Below are 15,306 nucleotides of genomic sequence, written 5' to 3' on the forward strand. Positions count from 1 at the left end.
TCACAAAGGAGCTATAGTCCCTCCTGATGTGGGTATAATTTACCTGCCTTTCCTCCACAGAAGACCAGAGTGGGTGGGCCCAGGAGCTCAAGAAAGGGCTAAAGCTAACACATGCAAAATATCAGAAGTTCCCCCAAGGCATGAGCATTCTTTGTAGATTTTACTGGAACTTGATGGACAAAATAACCTATAGGAATTGCATGTAGGAATCAGCCTTTAGATGCAGAGAAGGCTGCTATGAAAAAAAATGAACGATGACTATCTTTTGAAACAGAAGATAAGGAATATGTGAGCTGGGTCTCTTTCTAGCCCACTCCGTACCCCCGTTATGCCGGTCTTTGCACAGACCCCTCCAAACTTGAATCGATCCTTACTACACTCATTTTGGGTTTTCAATGAGGAAGAGAAAGAGGCAAAACGGTGAAGAGGGCAAGATATAAAAGAAAACAAGGACCAGAGTACCAACTTTCCTCAACCCCACTCCCAGGCGTGGGGATTCCATAATTCCTTGACAGAAAGGCCTTTTACAGTACGAAAAAGGCAGATGTGTTTCAACTGCTACTGGGAAGGTAACTAGCCTAGGATATCCATTAGTGGCCCATAAATCCTGCTGCTCAGAATGCTGATGTATTTCTAGTGATTTGTGATGTTTTTCTTTCCGGGTTTTGATGGCAACTGAGGTTGAACACAATAGACCAGTTTGGCAAAGGTAAGATGCCTCAGCTATGACAAACTTAACTCTCTGGACTCAAAACCCTCAGTAGGTGTGAGGCAGCAAACCTAGCTCAATGCCAATTCCCACAAGAAACCCCCTCTGGGAATATGACCTTCATTGTGGCACTTCCAAGGAAAATTCCATCGTTAAATGTGCTCTAGGAGAATCTCCCAAGAGGCTTGCTTAGAGAAATGTTACCCATTATTCTTTCAAACATGAGGTTTTAGTGGATTAAACCCACTCCGATGGTAAAAGTTTAAAAGGAGAGTCTCATATCCCTTGAAAACCCTGGCAATGAGGCTCGGGGGACAAACAACTTAGAAGGTAACGGCCATAGGTGTGAGCATCCCCTTCGTATTTCCAAGGCTGAGCTGCGATGGGTACTCACGCTCTGTCGTTTGCACACAAGCTGCAGACCAGCTCGGTCAAGAACGGCGAGCGGAGGGGAAAACACAGCCAGGCATGGGACCGGGTGCAAAACTGGCAAGCGGAGAGTTACAAAACCTTTTTTCTTTTTCTCCCTCTAGAAGCAAATATAAGCCTGCTTTATGATGGCAATCCTAGTTTCCCAGAGAAGCACTTTTGCAATAATAGCACCATAGAATAAAAGCTTGAGCAACCAGGGGCATTTAGAAAAATAAAGCCTTCCTTTTTCCAAATACACTGTGGTCAGTGCTGCCAGTGCCTTGTTCCTTATGCTCCCTGCCAGGAGTTCACCTTAGTCCTCCAGACTCGAGTATTTAAAGTGTCCGAGTACTGAAAGGCACAGTCATGGTACCTCTTCAACAGAGTTTCTTTGAAGATTAACTGAATTACTGTATGGACAGACACTGTGGACAATGTCTGGTACATAGTAAGCTCTCTATAAGTCAAGGCTCTTAATATTATTGGATCAGTGGTTGTCATATGTAGCTCAATTAGCCACAACACGTATATCACACCCCAAATATTTTGTAAAGCAAATATGTGACATGTTTGTGTTTTTCATCTTTATTCTATATCCCATAGGGAAACTTCTAATAAAAAAAAATCAGCCATTTAAAAAATATGAAAATAGGGGATGCCTAGGTGGCTCAGAGGGTTGAGCGTCCGACCTCAGCTCAGGTCATGATCTCACGGTTAGTGGGCTGGAGCCCCACGTCGGGCTCTGTGCTGGCAGCTCAGAGCCCGGAGCCTGCTTCGGATTCTGTGTCTCCCTCTCTCTCTCTGCCCCTCCCCCTGCTCGTGTGCTTGCTCGCTCTCTCTCTCTCTCTCAAAAAGTAAATAAATATTTTTAGAAAGATTTTAAAAATCTGAAAATAGTTAAGCTACCTACTTTCTCCTTTACCTTTTAAACTTTGGAAGAATCTAGAACAAGGCTTCTCAACACTATTCTCCATTTTTGTTATGGAGGGGGGGTTGCCCTATGCGTCGTATGTTCAGCAGCATCCCTGGTCTCTACTCAATAGGCTGCCCATAGCACCTTCTTCCCAGTTGTAATAACCAAAAATGTCCTCGTATCATTGCCAAATGTCCTTTGGGTGGGGGCAAAATTGCCCTTAGTGGAAAACCACTGGTCTAGCATTTTGAAACAGATGAGTAAACTACAGATACAAGTTCTGTAGAGTATGCCTCAAACATAAGATGCCGTGCCCCTGCCGAGGACCTCACGTATGCCACAAATAGCACGGTACCAACGGTGTAGTATGACCCACAGCCTGACAGGGACAGTGAGATGCTAAGCACTAACAAGCTATGGTGAGCAAAACAGTCCAAACTTCTTCACATATGCAAACTCAACATTTAATTTTCTGCAAGATTACCCACAATAATTACAAAGTTTCTATAATGCAGCCTCAAAAGCTTGGAACTAGGAGATCCATAAGAATTGATCTTTTATCTTTTACCTTTGCTGTGTCCTGGGTCTGTGTAACATAGCAAATGAATGTAGGCAATATTTTCCTCTAATTTCTAGGAGTAGTAAAGTGAAACTTCACTAAAATTAAAATGATTATTAAGTAATCCAATGGAGAGAAAGACAGACTAAACCTCCAGCGTACAAACGACACTGAGACAGACGAAGACCCACTGTGCTTTTAAGTACGCATCTTTTAACAGAACATATTTGTTGCCTATTCGATGACTAATAGTTTGACATTCTAAAAGTAATGTTGAAATATTAGCTGGTAGCTGCTTCTCGTTAGTGATGGCTTGAGGGCAAAAAGCTGACATGTCTATGACACTGGTTTGTCCGCTCTGCCAGTCACATACAGTACTTTTGAAGCATTAGCAATAGCTTGAATGGACTTCCTACCGGGAATCTGTGGTCAAATGCTGACTAATGCCAGATCAACTTGAAGATTTCAGAGCCATTATCAAATACCTAATTTCTCTGTCATAGTCTTAGAATTAAGCCAAGCCAAGAAGTTCACCTTACTACTCGCAGCTGTATTAGGATCTTATTTACTTGATATGAATAAAATGGAGCTCTATGAGAAAGAGCACACATTAATTTCACCTTCTAATATCCATGTGACTTATAAGGTTCCCTTCCAAAGGAAAAAAAAAAATGACACTCATATTTTAACTAAGTATCAGACCAACCCAATTTTCTTGTAAGGGCGTGAATCACTCTGAAGAAGGAGTGTTGCACCGTCCACCCTCATAGCCATTTAGGTTTTCTGAGATGATGTTACGGACAAGGATTACTCTTCTACTACACAGTAAAATGGGTGGGACTACAGGGAAACATGAAAGCTAAGTTTCATGTACAAGGTCATTTGTCTCTTACTTAGAGCTGCCTCAATTCATTCTTCTGAGAGGCAGAGTATATTTCCACTCTACTGCCTGACCTAAGAAAGAGAGGCAAGCCTGACGACTGGGTAGAGAGAGGTATTCTGCATTCTGGTATGAGCCTCCAGGGGGCAATTCTCCTTTCCCTCATTTCTCAGTGGAGGACAGAATCAGATATTTGCACCATTGTTAGCCATAGATACCACACTCAACACAAAACGAGACACTGCAAGTATTTCTTCTAACATTCTCAGGGTGTTCTTCCCCTTCCTAACTTTCTTTACACTCATCTTTAGTCCCACCCTGCACCATCCCTCTCACAAGACTGGAATCTCTGAGAGGTGGAATCAGTCCAGACATGGATGTCAGAAGGCTCAGTTTCTAGTCTTCTCTCTTTCTACCAAACTGTTACCCTGAACAAGCCACTTAATCTCGCTAAGTTAACTCAGCTGTAAAAGGCAGACGATAATTTGTGACTTCATAAACTTTCACTGCACAAATATCATGTATTATTAGAAGAAGTACTTAAATGTAGAGAAATCGTGGAAGGGAGTCATTTTGCATGGGATTTCAGTGAACACAGTCAGAAGAAAATGATTCATCAACAAGCACAATTACTCTCAGGCGTCTTCATTCAAAACTGGCCATGTGGTTCCACGACCTTCTAAAGGAAAAGATGGAAAGCCACCTTTACTCCCTTTCAATTCCTCCTCTCCACTTCTACCATTTTAACACTGAAAAAGGGTAATTGGGAAGGTACCTTCTCCCCCTCCCCAAGAAGGACCCTGGGGCCTTTGCCTCCTGGCCTAACCTCAGAGATTTTGCTTAAACTGATTTAAGAAGGTGGGCTGGCTTGACATCAACCTTGGAAATTACAAGGATTTCTGCTTCTCTTTCCTTGGACGACATCTCAGCATTCCTCACACAACAGTTTGGTACCTCCCTCTTTTCCTGGTCCCCTATACTTACCCAAACCCACACCCTCAAGACAAACATGCAGAGTGGGAAGTACCTCTCGGAAGGGGACTCCATCTGCTCTACAAACAGAATGCCAGTCGGACATAATGTGGGAGCAGCAGGCTACTGTCTGGGGAAGACACCATAGCGGCTGGTGGACCCCAGGAGGCTGAAGCACAAGAAGGCACAGGATTCTCTCCAGTGCACAGCCTGGAACCTGGGAGGGGGAGCGGGGAATGTTGTAAACCACAGCCCTTACACCATTCCTTAAAGATCGGATGATGGTATTCCAGACTGCAAGGCAATAGCAAAACCTGAATAAAAGGGCCCTCTCTTTCCATTTCCCAGACAGGCCCTCATTATGCACACAAGTGTGACCCTCCTCTCTCCGTGTGTCCCCATGTTCTTAGAAGTTGGTTAAGTGATAACCATACCAATTGAAAGAGATCATCAAAGGAAAGGGAAAAATCTTTTTCTGGAGGCTCAAAACCAGAGAATGACCTTCATATCTGCTATAAGTTGCCATGATTTTAGGAAGATCATTTAATCTCTGCAAAACACAATTTCTTCATCTGTAAAATTGGGAAGAAAATGTGACTTACTTAAGTCATAAGATTTTTTTTGAAAATCAATTCAATAACAAGTAAAAACTACTTTTAAATAAAAAGCATTAAATATTACTAAACACCAAGTCTCCTACATATAGATTAATTCAACTTAAGCCTACAGTTGCAAAAGCACAACACGACTTTAGAAAATCATCAGTGTTGGGACACCTAGGTGGCTCAGTCGGTTAAGCGACTGACTCTTGATTTTGGATCAGGTCAGGATCTCACAGTCTGTGACACTGAGCCCCACAGTGGGCTCTGCTCATGAAAACAGCTTGGGAGTCTCTCTCTCCCTCTCTCTCTGCCCATCTCCCATGTGCATGTGCTCTCTCTCAAAAATAAATTAAAAAATAGAACATCTTCAGAGTTAACATCTGAAAAAGCCAAAAGATGGTTCTACATTATTTGTCCCTATGTCGATGTACCCATAATTCTTTCTTCCCATGTGTCTATATCTTGGTATGAATCTCTCTGTCTCCAAAGGTAGCATGATGAAGTAGAAAAGTACACTTCATTTAAAGGTACAATACCATAATGTAAATCTCAAAACCATTATTTTCAGTTTTGTTGTCTTGGAAAAAATAATGTCTAGAATCAGGGTGATGATCCTAGACCATCTACCTCCAGAACTGCTTGTGTGCTAAATGAGAGGCATCTAATTATGCCTCTGCCTTGTTCTCTCTCTCTCTCTCTCTGTCTCTCTGTCTCTCTGATTCTGCTTCTGTCTCTGTCTCTCTACCTTGTCTACCTCTTCCTCATTATCCTTTATCCTTTTCCACCTCTGTCTTTCGTATTTTCCTGTCCAAAAGATAGAATTAAGTTATATTTCTAGATTTTTTTTATTGAATAACTAAATTAAGTTGCTTTTTATTATCACCATCTTCTCTGTTTCTGGTTTGAGTCTTTTAAATGTGCTAGAGTAAATCCATTTCATGATTCTTGGGTCTCTCTTTCATTCCAGAAAATACACCGTTCCCACCACCTCTGAAAATTGTCTCCAACTTAATGAGGCAATGTGGAGAAGAGACATAGGGAAGATTATACATTGGAGGCTTGGCTCTGTCACTCACGAGCCAGGTAAGTTCTATCCCCTCTTGGAGGTTCAATTTTCTCATTTATAAGATGGGGGTAACACTATCTCATAAGAATAATGGGGGAATTAGATCAATTAAGATGCCATGTAAAACAAATGGCATAATCCCTGGTTAAATGGTGAGTGCACAATAAAGAGCAGCTTCTATTACGTTAAAACTAAAAAATCAGTTCTATGCATTAACGACACCAAGGATAACATTAATAATGGTAATTTGGGGAAAGAATGGGATACTACCCATGAAACAGCTTGGAGATGGAAATCTCTAAAAAGTGCCAGACACTTTTTCTTACTGCTTTGTACGTGTTAACCCATGTAATCCTCACAACAATCATAGGAAGTGGGTGCCATTATTATTCCAGCTAAAGGTGAGGGAACAGAAGAGACTTATAAGAGCGGTTCCCTCGTTTCCTTAGATCATCACGGCTAGTGAGTGGTTGATCCAAAATTGAAACCCATGTAGTCTAGTTCCAGAGCCGGGCTGTAAAGCATCTTTCAAAATCACATGCCTCCAGGAAAGACGGCATCTTCTAGACCAGCTGGTATCTTGCCAGTAATTTGTTACCAGGAATAAAGTACAGAAGTCTGCTGGTTACTCTCTTTTTAATGGAAAGGAGCGTAGTTGCATTTACAAAATTCACTGGTCTTGGTCACCACCTCTGCATTTCCTCTCTAGTGTAGGAAGGAGAGCAGTGCAATCCAAGCCAAAGCTTTGGTAGCTGCTTATGCCCTGGGCTCATCTGTGGTACATGCACATCACCTATCAACATCAGCATCCTTGTCGTCACCACCACCACCGTTCTCATCACTCCCGTGACAATATTACTTATTGATCACTATCTGACAGGCACGCGGCCATTCTTCACGTATGTTTTCTAAATGTGTGCAGTAGAAGAAAATGTTGAAAACCACTGAGCTACACCATTCCAGATGCAGACATAAAGCCGTTCCCATGATTCTACCACTGATGACGCCACCACTGACCTTGGAAAGGAAAGAGGAATGGCTATAACGTTCACTGACATCTACCTTGTATCAAGCATCGGACAAGACACTTTACATATGTAATCTTACTTAATCCTGAACACAACCTAAAATACAAGCATTAGAGTTATTTTAATCCCAGTTTTACAATGAAGGAAACCACAGCTCGGAATGGTTAAATGTCCTTCCTGAAGATCACAGGGTTTCTACACTATGGCTTCAGGAGTAGAACCAGACCCATGTTACTCTTTTGAGCCATCCCTTTAGGAGAGTTTCATCATTTCCTAGACTAGATTTTTTTTTTCCACTATAATGTAAGCTCTCTCTTTTGGCAGGAGCCCCCAAAGAACACTAGCTTGGGCATCAGAAACCCCAAGTTCTAGCCCTGTTTTTACAACTCCTAAGTTGTGTGACTTTCAGCAAGTTGTTTACCCCTTAATATAGTTTCCAGCTCTAACTTCCACACTCTATGATGTCCCTAGAAACAGACAGAAGATACCCGCTGCCACTCATATATCAGTTCTGATCACAAGCTTTTTCTCTGCCCTTGGAAGAGAAGATTACAGAGAGGGGCCCACTGCCTAAGTGAGCTTGTTGACCAGAATATCAGACCAGGGTGGCGAAGGCAAAGGCGAAGGTTGGCTGGGGAGTGTGAGAAAGTCGTCCACCTTGCAGCTGTCCGTGCCTGAATGGTACCACAGATAAACAAGAGTCCCCCTCCAGAGATCTCAGCTGGCACCTTGTCTTCATTCCTTTCTGAAAAAAAATTTCATATCCTTGTGAAGAATGTATCGCCTTCTACACACAACTGCCAAAAACCCAACTGTAGGCAAAACCCATCTGACAAAATCCCTTAACCGCTTTGATTCAGTTCTTAAACGAGATTAGTTGTTGGAAGGTCACCGAGAAGCCATCTACTGCACACTGCAGCTTGGGGTTTCAAAGCTTTCAGTACTAAGGGAATCTCCGTGCTTGATGTCCCTTCTCTCCAGGCCGTTTAATCAATGAATCAACAAACAGTTACTGAGCAAGGCTTCCCTGGGGTCTGCAGGTCACCTCAGATGTGCCTCTCCAGTTCAATAGCAGGAGGAAGAAAAACAGATTTTTCTGACTCCTCTTAAACTTTCCATTTATAAAATCAGAGCTAGCATGAAAGGACCATGGGTCTCCTGTTCTTTTTTCCCTTCCTTGAACGTTGATGGTCCACAAAGAACAATAAAATACTATATAGTTGAGATAATATATAAGAGATAACAGGAAGGAAGGAAGGAAGGAAGGAAGGAAGGAAGGAAGGAAGGAAGGAAGGAAGGAAGGAAGAAGGAGGGAAAGAGAGAGGAGAGAGGGAGGGATAGAAGGAGGGAAGGAGGAAGGGAAGGAAGGGAAAGAAAGAGGGAGGAAATAGAAGGAGGGAAGGGGGAAGGAGGAAAGAAAGGAAAGGAGAGGAGGAAAGAGAGAAGCAGGTGCTTAGGTTTCAGGAAGGTCAAAGGACACAGTGAACATGCACACAGTCCTCTCAAGAAATGTCTCCTTGGTAGCACATAACCTCCATGTTTGCTAGCCTGTTAATTATTACTGCTCTTTAGTGCATATAATTATCTGCCACTAGTTTTAAGCTTTTAGGATTGATGTAATTATGAGTCTCTTATACCTTTAAGTGTCCTTCTGCTCTCAGCTCTAGCAACAGGATCATAGACAAAATGTGCATGTTGCCTCAATACCCAAAGCATCAGAAATCTTAAATTAAAAAAAATAATAGTCTTGAATAATTTGCACAGAAATGAAAAAAAAAACACAGTAATAAAATACTACTTTCAGCTTTTAGTAAATGTTATCTAAAAGACTACCCTGTGCTACAAGCTGAATCACCATGTCCCAAGTGATGACAACTTAATGTAGCGCACAATTGTAGAGAAAGACCAACTTAGGGTGTTAATACCGTCTTTCTCTGGCCCAACACTAATAGCAGGATTCTATTTAGGCATACATTTCCTCAATTAAAAAAAAAATAAGGAAACTAGCAACAGCTTATGGGACACTTACTATGTGCCAGATGTGATAGGATCTTCTTTAACCTTTTCCTTCACCCACTGCTGTGTATTACTATCTTCGGTCTACAGATGAGGGTACGGAAGGTCAAACACACGAAGTAACAAATCCTAAGCAGAGTGAGGTCCAGACAAAAGACTGCAACCCAGGTCTGACTCCAAAGATTTTGCCACTAGCCACTTTATTCTTATCCTTCGACTAGGAGAATCAAGGCCAGGAAAAGTAAAAACAATGTATTTTTAATTATAATTTACCCAAAACCCTATTTGTGGTTTCTACATCTGCTTTGAAATTGCACCCTTTACCCTCAGCATGAAATACTAGAATCTCTTCTTTCATTTATTTTTGATAAGCAAAGCTAGTATTAGAATAGTAAACCGTGAGGTCACAGCTAACCATGACATTCTGAAGAATTCTTCAGTCTAAGCATGCAGTGAGCCATTCCAACGTCTTAAAAAGCTTAATTTTTTTTTAAATAAGGCTTAAATATAAGCATTATGTTAACACAGGTTTAAAGAAACCTCCAGTTCACTAGATAAAACTCTTTAGCGTATATAGAGGGGCTGATGCTCTTACATCCTCCTGAGACTCTAAATTACACACCAGGGCTTTTTCACGCGTGGACTGGGCTATCAAAGTGGAGGCAGTAATAGACAAACCAACACCTGAACTTCCATTGCTCCGTGTGACATCTGTACATGTGCCATTATGCATCTATTCAGAAGTATCCGTATGTGAAAAGGAGGTAACATATAAACACAGCATTATCTTTTATTCTGGGAGGAGACGATTATGTGTACCACCTGCGTGTGGCAGGAGGTGGGGCTCCAGAGACCAGTTCAGGTCTGTTTCACCTTGAGACTCGACACACCTAGAGACAAGTCTTTTGCTTAAAGTGCCTGTGGGTGCCCGTGAATCTCCAACACGGCGACTGAGCCCCTTCGTTCCTACACACTGGTCTGCCCTCCAAATCTGGCTTCTAAGGCTCCCCCTCCTCCCCCGGCTTTCATGGCTAGAGTTTCATCTTTCATTTTCTTTTAATAAGCATGGCTGCTATCAGCACACCGGATGAGCCACGAGGTTAACACTTAACCCAGGTACAAGTTGTTAGTATTTCTTGGTGGGAGGCAAGTCTATGAATATACTAATTTTCACATACAGAAACCATCTCTAGCAGAGAAATGCAAACGGTATTGTTCAACTTGGTCCTTGTCGAGCCCGGCCAAGGTCTGCGTGTGGATGAGATCCCTGAAGTTAGGCACAGTACAGCTCCCGGGATCTGCATGTGCTCATTACCATACTGCAGAAGTTGCTTCTGAAGCAAATAACAGTTTTCAGAAAGATCGAGGTTACAAAATAATCTAGAGACTTGGGCAGGGAGACAAAAGACAACTGTATCACAGAAAAGCTAAGGAACAAAATGACCTATTCCTCTTACATCAAAGCTCGAGGACTCCTAGCACACAATTAGCATGACCTTCCACGAAGGGAGCCCTGGCATACACAGATTTCCTTTTTTGTTTCTAAAATAAAGGTACTCACCAGTGAAAATCCATAAGTCACCACACTGTGCTCAGGACTGCACTGGCCACCCTCCTCCATGGAAGCAGGGCGTGGGACCTGCCAAGTTTGTGAAGACATCTACTTGGGTTGATTGGAAAGAGGTGTGTGGGGGTGGGGGGGTGGTGGGGAGAAAAGAAAGACTTTCCCTTTAAAACTGAACAGAAGCAGATACCACATCACATGACCTTTTACCGTAATTTCTATTAAAATCATTTCATGTCTGGTTGCCTCTGCTCTCCTGGCTCATTTGTATTGTTTACAACAAGTCATTGCACTGGCAGTTAGTGGTGGCCGAATCCATGGTTACCCGTTTTTACATTCACTAGTTAAATGGCATGCAGTTCTGCTGTGGCTTTCAGGGAGCAAGCTCTTAAGAAACCACAATCCAGCTATCAATCAGACTAATCTGAGAGAAATTAATCTTATAAACATAAGTATTGGCGCATATTAAAAATTGATAGAAAGGGGGCACGGGCTTTTATTGGTTGGAGTGACGAAAGTGGACAAGCTAAGATTTCACTTAGAGTCTCAGAGTATTCAGTCTGTGGTCTACATCTGACAGCCGTTCACGTTGTGCATCTAAAAATCTTTCAAGGGTAATACGACCCCCCTTTAAAACAAGTCCTGCACCCCCTCAAAATTTTGTGAGCATTTATTTCAGGTGAATGCTCTTAGGATCTAAAGAGCACCCAAATACAGGTTTAACCACGGCTGCAATCCCAGCAAAGTAACTTAAACACATACATGCAAGACAGTAAAATACCAAACAGACAGCACTGGGTAGGATTCAATTAAGACAAAAACCTCGGTGGAATGCTCTTTACGAGTAAATTAGAACTGCAAACTAATATGTTTTACTGAGAGCAAGAACGATACAAATTCATTCTATCGTCTGTGAATTTACGTGGTTAATTCTTTCAAAACATTCCCCACAGCAAACTTGTTTCTCGAGATGGACATGACCAACAATTATCATTGCTAATAAAAATTTAGAAGTTTTATAGTTTAATGCCCACAGTAATTGTCCCACAAGTAACATCTAAATGCTAAATGAGAACAGCAAATAGTTAAAGCTAACATATTACAACCCCATCTACTGCAAAGTCACTGTATCAGAAGCTAGAATTGATTTGTTTCCTCAGAACGAATTGAAAATGAACGTAACACAACGTCGGAAAAATCCCTCCTGCACTGCTAATCGGATATTGTATAATGGTTGATTGCAGCTTTGCCCTGTGCTATTGCTGCCTAAATCATACATACTTACACGCTCTGGGTTCTTCCAAGAGTTTGGTGCAGTTTCAAGGACAAATGTCTTAAGGAAGCCTCTCTACTGTGCAGCAGGGAGCCTAGCTCGGATCTGATGACAAGAGAACAGTGCTAAATCTGACAACAGAGAAGGAAACTTCCTGCGTGAAGAAGAGATCTTGGAAAGTCTCAGGGTGAAAAAGGCTGCTTTAACTGTGCTGGTTGATTTGCTCCCTGGTTGTGTATACACAGTAGCAGCTGATCTGTGTTTGCAGCCCTGCAGAAAGGAACCTTTGCTGAAAACCAGTGGCATCACATTTCAGCGGAGCTGGTGCCGAGTTCTGGAGAGGAGAGCAACCTTTGACAACTTCACACAATTCAACCCAGCCGACTTACCACAGGTCGGGGACGAAAAGTGTCCCCCCGCTGGGTTTCATCGCGGGTATGTTAGCGCAGTTCCTGGGAAACCAAACACCGTTACCAACTGGACTCTGGCGACCGTGTGAGGTATTCTCTGGACTTATCTTCAACGGAGCCTCTATCTCTGCTGTCCCTACCTACCGTGGACCGTATTGTCACAGAACGGCTTCTAAATGCATCCCAGGTTTTAAAGTGCATCTCCTTCTGTTTCTTACAGAACCCTTCGAATCCACGGTGTGTTACTAATCTTGGCCAGGTGGCATTCTTCTGATGTCCCTCACAAATAAGCTGAGGGGGAAAAATACAGGATAGGGTAGGGTGGTAATTCATTCTGCATTCTGCTTCCCACTTCAGAGACTGGAGCTTTAACATGACTGTTTTGTTGGAGGCCATTTTATGACCGTTCATTACAAATTGGGCACGGCTGCAAACTTCACTCGGTAGAAGCCGCTAGTGAGGCTCTGTCGTGAGGCTATAGAGACACTGAGAGGAAGCGAGCGATGAAGGACATGGAATCTGCTGTTCAGTAGTGGAGTTATCTTCTCTACCACCCTTCCTAGAGAAAAGAATGGAGATTCTAGACTTTGCTAACTCTAAGAGTAAAAGCAAGAGGGTGTAAGAGACAGAAAGAGTGAGGAAGAGGGAGAGAGAGACACTGACTTACTACCGGTTGCTGTTAACAAACTTAATCCAAGGCACTGGTTAACCACTTGGTTATCTGTGTGTTTCTTGCTGCCCTTCTTCTCCCTCCTGTCCCCATGACAAGTCTAGGCTGTGGTATATTACATGGTATTTTCTCTCTATTGTGCGTTTTACTTCAAAGGGCAGAAATCAGAACTGACAGTTTAACAAAAGGCCACATTAAATGTGTCAGGAGGCATAGGGAAATGCTCTCCTACTTATCTGAAAGCCAGTCCAGGAGCTGCCTGGGCAACTGGTGAATTATCCAAGGCCTTTGCTATTCATTTTGGCCATGCTGTTGTTCAAAAATAATATTGCCCTGACATTTGAGAGCCCACATAATGTAATAAAAGAATCCGGGCTCTGGTGCCGGGTAGATTTAGCTCCTTATTCTGACCCTACTACTTCCTACCTGCATGAGGCTGAGAGTTACCTAAAATCTCTGAACGTTTCCTCATCTATGAAATGGCAACAGTATAGCTACCAGAGGAGATTACTGTGAAGATAACACAGGTCAAGGGCTCACTACAATGCCCCGCATGCATGCATTTACAAACATTTACTGAGCCTCCTCTGGGAGACAAGCACACTGCCACACACTGCGGGGGGGGGGGGGGGGGGGGAGCCGCAAAGTCAACTGAGACATGGTCCCTATTCTCTAGGGCAGTCTACAAGTGCTCCCTCTTTCTTCCATCCTTCCTGTAGTTTGCATCGTCTCTATCACAAAGCAGAAAAACATTTTCAAATGCCTTTCTCATTTGGTCCTCATAGCAGTCTCAGGAGGCAGATGAAGCTATACCCAATTTGCAAATGGGAAAACCAGAGCTTAAAGGAGTGAGGGTCACACAGCTGGGAAATGGCAGCCTGAAAGGCGGCCCAAGCTCCGACTGTGTTGCATACCCTTCAGAGTATGTATATGAATTTGCCACAGAGCATTCATTTGTTTTCATACTTCTGTATTATACCCTTATCCTTATTGTACTATTTCACGCATATATATTGTACTTCCCTAAAGGTCTACATGGACAGACTATACCTTAAAATTACCTTGTATTCTCCGACAGATGTACCATGATACTAAGCATACTATGTATTTAAATTTTTTCCTAGATTTACTTTTTTTAATGTTTATTTATTTTTGAGAGACAGAGTGTGAGTGGGGGAGGGGCAGAGAGAGAGGGAGACACAGAATCTGAAACAGGTTTCAGGCTCCGCACTGTCGGCACAGAGCCTAACGTGGGGCTTGAACTCATGGACCGTGAGATCACGACTTGAACCGAAGTCGGACGCCTAATCGACCGAGTCAGCCAGATGCCCCCAAATTTTCCCATATTTAAAAGAAACTCAAGCTGAGTCCACTTTACTATCTCTAATCAATGTCACAGAAAGATAGACATCCCCAGAAAGTAATGATTTAGAGGTTACTTGTGGCCTTCTAGGACTCAAGCCATCTATGTTTTCAATTATTTCCGAATAATTATATACATGCCAAAGTTTTCAACATTGCCTCATAATTAAACCACCCAAAGATCTCTCTCTTCATATATATTCTGTGCATTGAATTTTCATAAAAGCAATTATTTACTGTTAATTTCAAACTTGATCCCAAGACGTTCTGATTTCTAGGTTCACTTCAGTTTCTAGGTTAACAGATCACAAAGTGTAGAATTCCATTGGTCATTATCTTGTGAATCAGAGCAGAGCATTGGGCAAGTCTCAGGTAGAATCCAAGAAAATTGTTGGATCTGTTTTTTTTTAGTATAGTACCTATACCAACAGCCCAAATTTCTTGAATCATTGTCTATCTACTGCTTCATTTTATGCTTTAAAATACAGTCCAATTCTGATGGAAGAATTGGCTAGACATTTATCAGTGAATCATACATAAAAATAAAAATACTTTTGAAAGACATCTATATAGTATCTAGAGCTTGGAGTTCAAATCATGTATTATGTTAATTAGTTCTGTTGTATCCTGGAAATCTTTTTTTTAATGGAATTTATATCATTATTTACAAGTACTTACTGCCAAACAATGATTCCTTCAGCCTTAACAAAATCCAGGAAATTCAGATTATTATCAACATAATGGGAGAAGTGCAAATGACGGGCTGTGTTTGAGACAAGGAAAACAATTTTTGAATGTTCTCTTTCTGTTTCCAGAGTCATTCATTTTTCTAGACAAGCTGTGGCCATCAGCAAGAGAAAGTAAATATGCT

General features: G+C 42.1%; 1 protein-coding gene across 16 annotated transcripts in view; it reads right to left on the reverse strand.

Annotated features, from left to right (window-relative positions):
• Positions 1-15,306, reverse strand: part of ESRRG (estrogen related receptor gamma) — a 630,244-nt gene that overhangs the window by 561,838 nt on the left and 53,100 nt on the right. The window contains exons 1-2 of one of the 16 annotated variants that reach the window (XM_058701225.1): positions 12,006-12,459; positions 10,718-10,795 (exon numbers count right to left, since the gene is read on the reverse strand). The exons of the other annotated variants lie outside the window; for them this stretch is intronic. The gene's annotated coding sequence lies outside the window, so the exon portion shown is untranslated. Of the gene's footprint in view, positions 1-10,717; positions 10,796-12,005; positions 12,460-15,306 lie in introns of those variants that run through there. 16 annotated transcript variants of the gene reach the window in all.

The sequence above is a fragment of the Neofelis nebulosa genome, chromosome 15 (genome assembly GCF_028018385.1).
Source record: "Neofelis nebulosa isolate mNeoNeb1 chromosome 15, mNeoNeb1.pri, whole genome shotgun sequence".
Classification (NCBI taxonomy): Eukaryota; Metazoa; Chordata; class Mammalia; order Carnivora; family Felidae; genus Neofelis; species Neofelis nebulosa.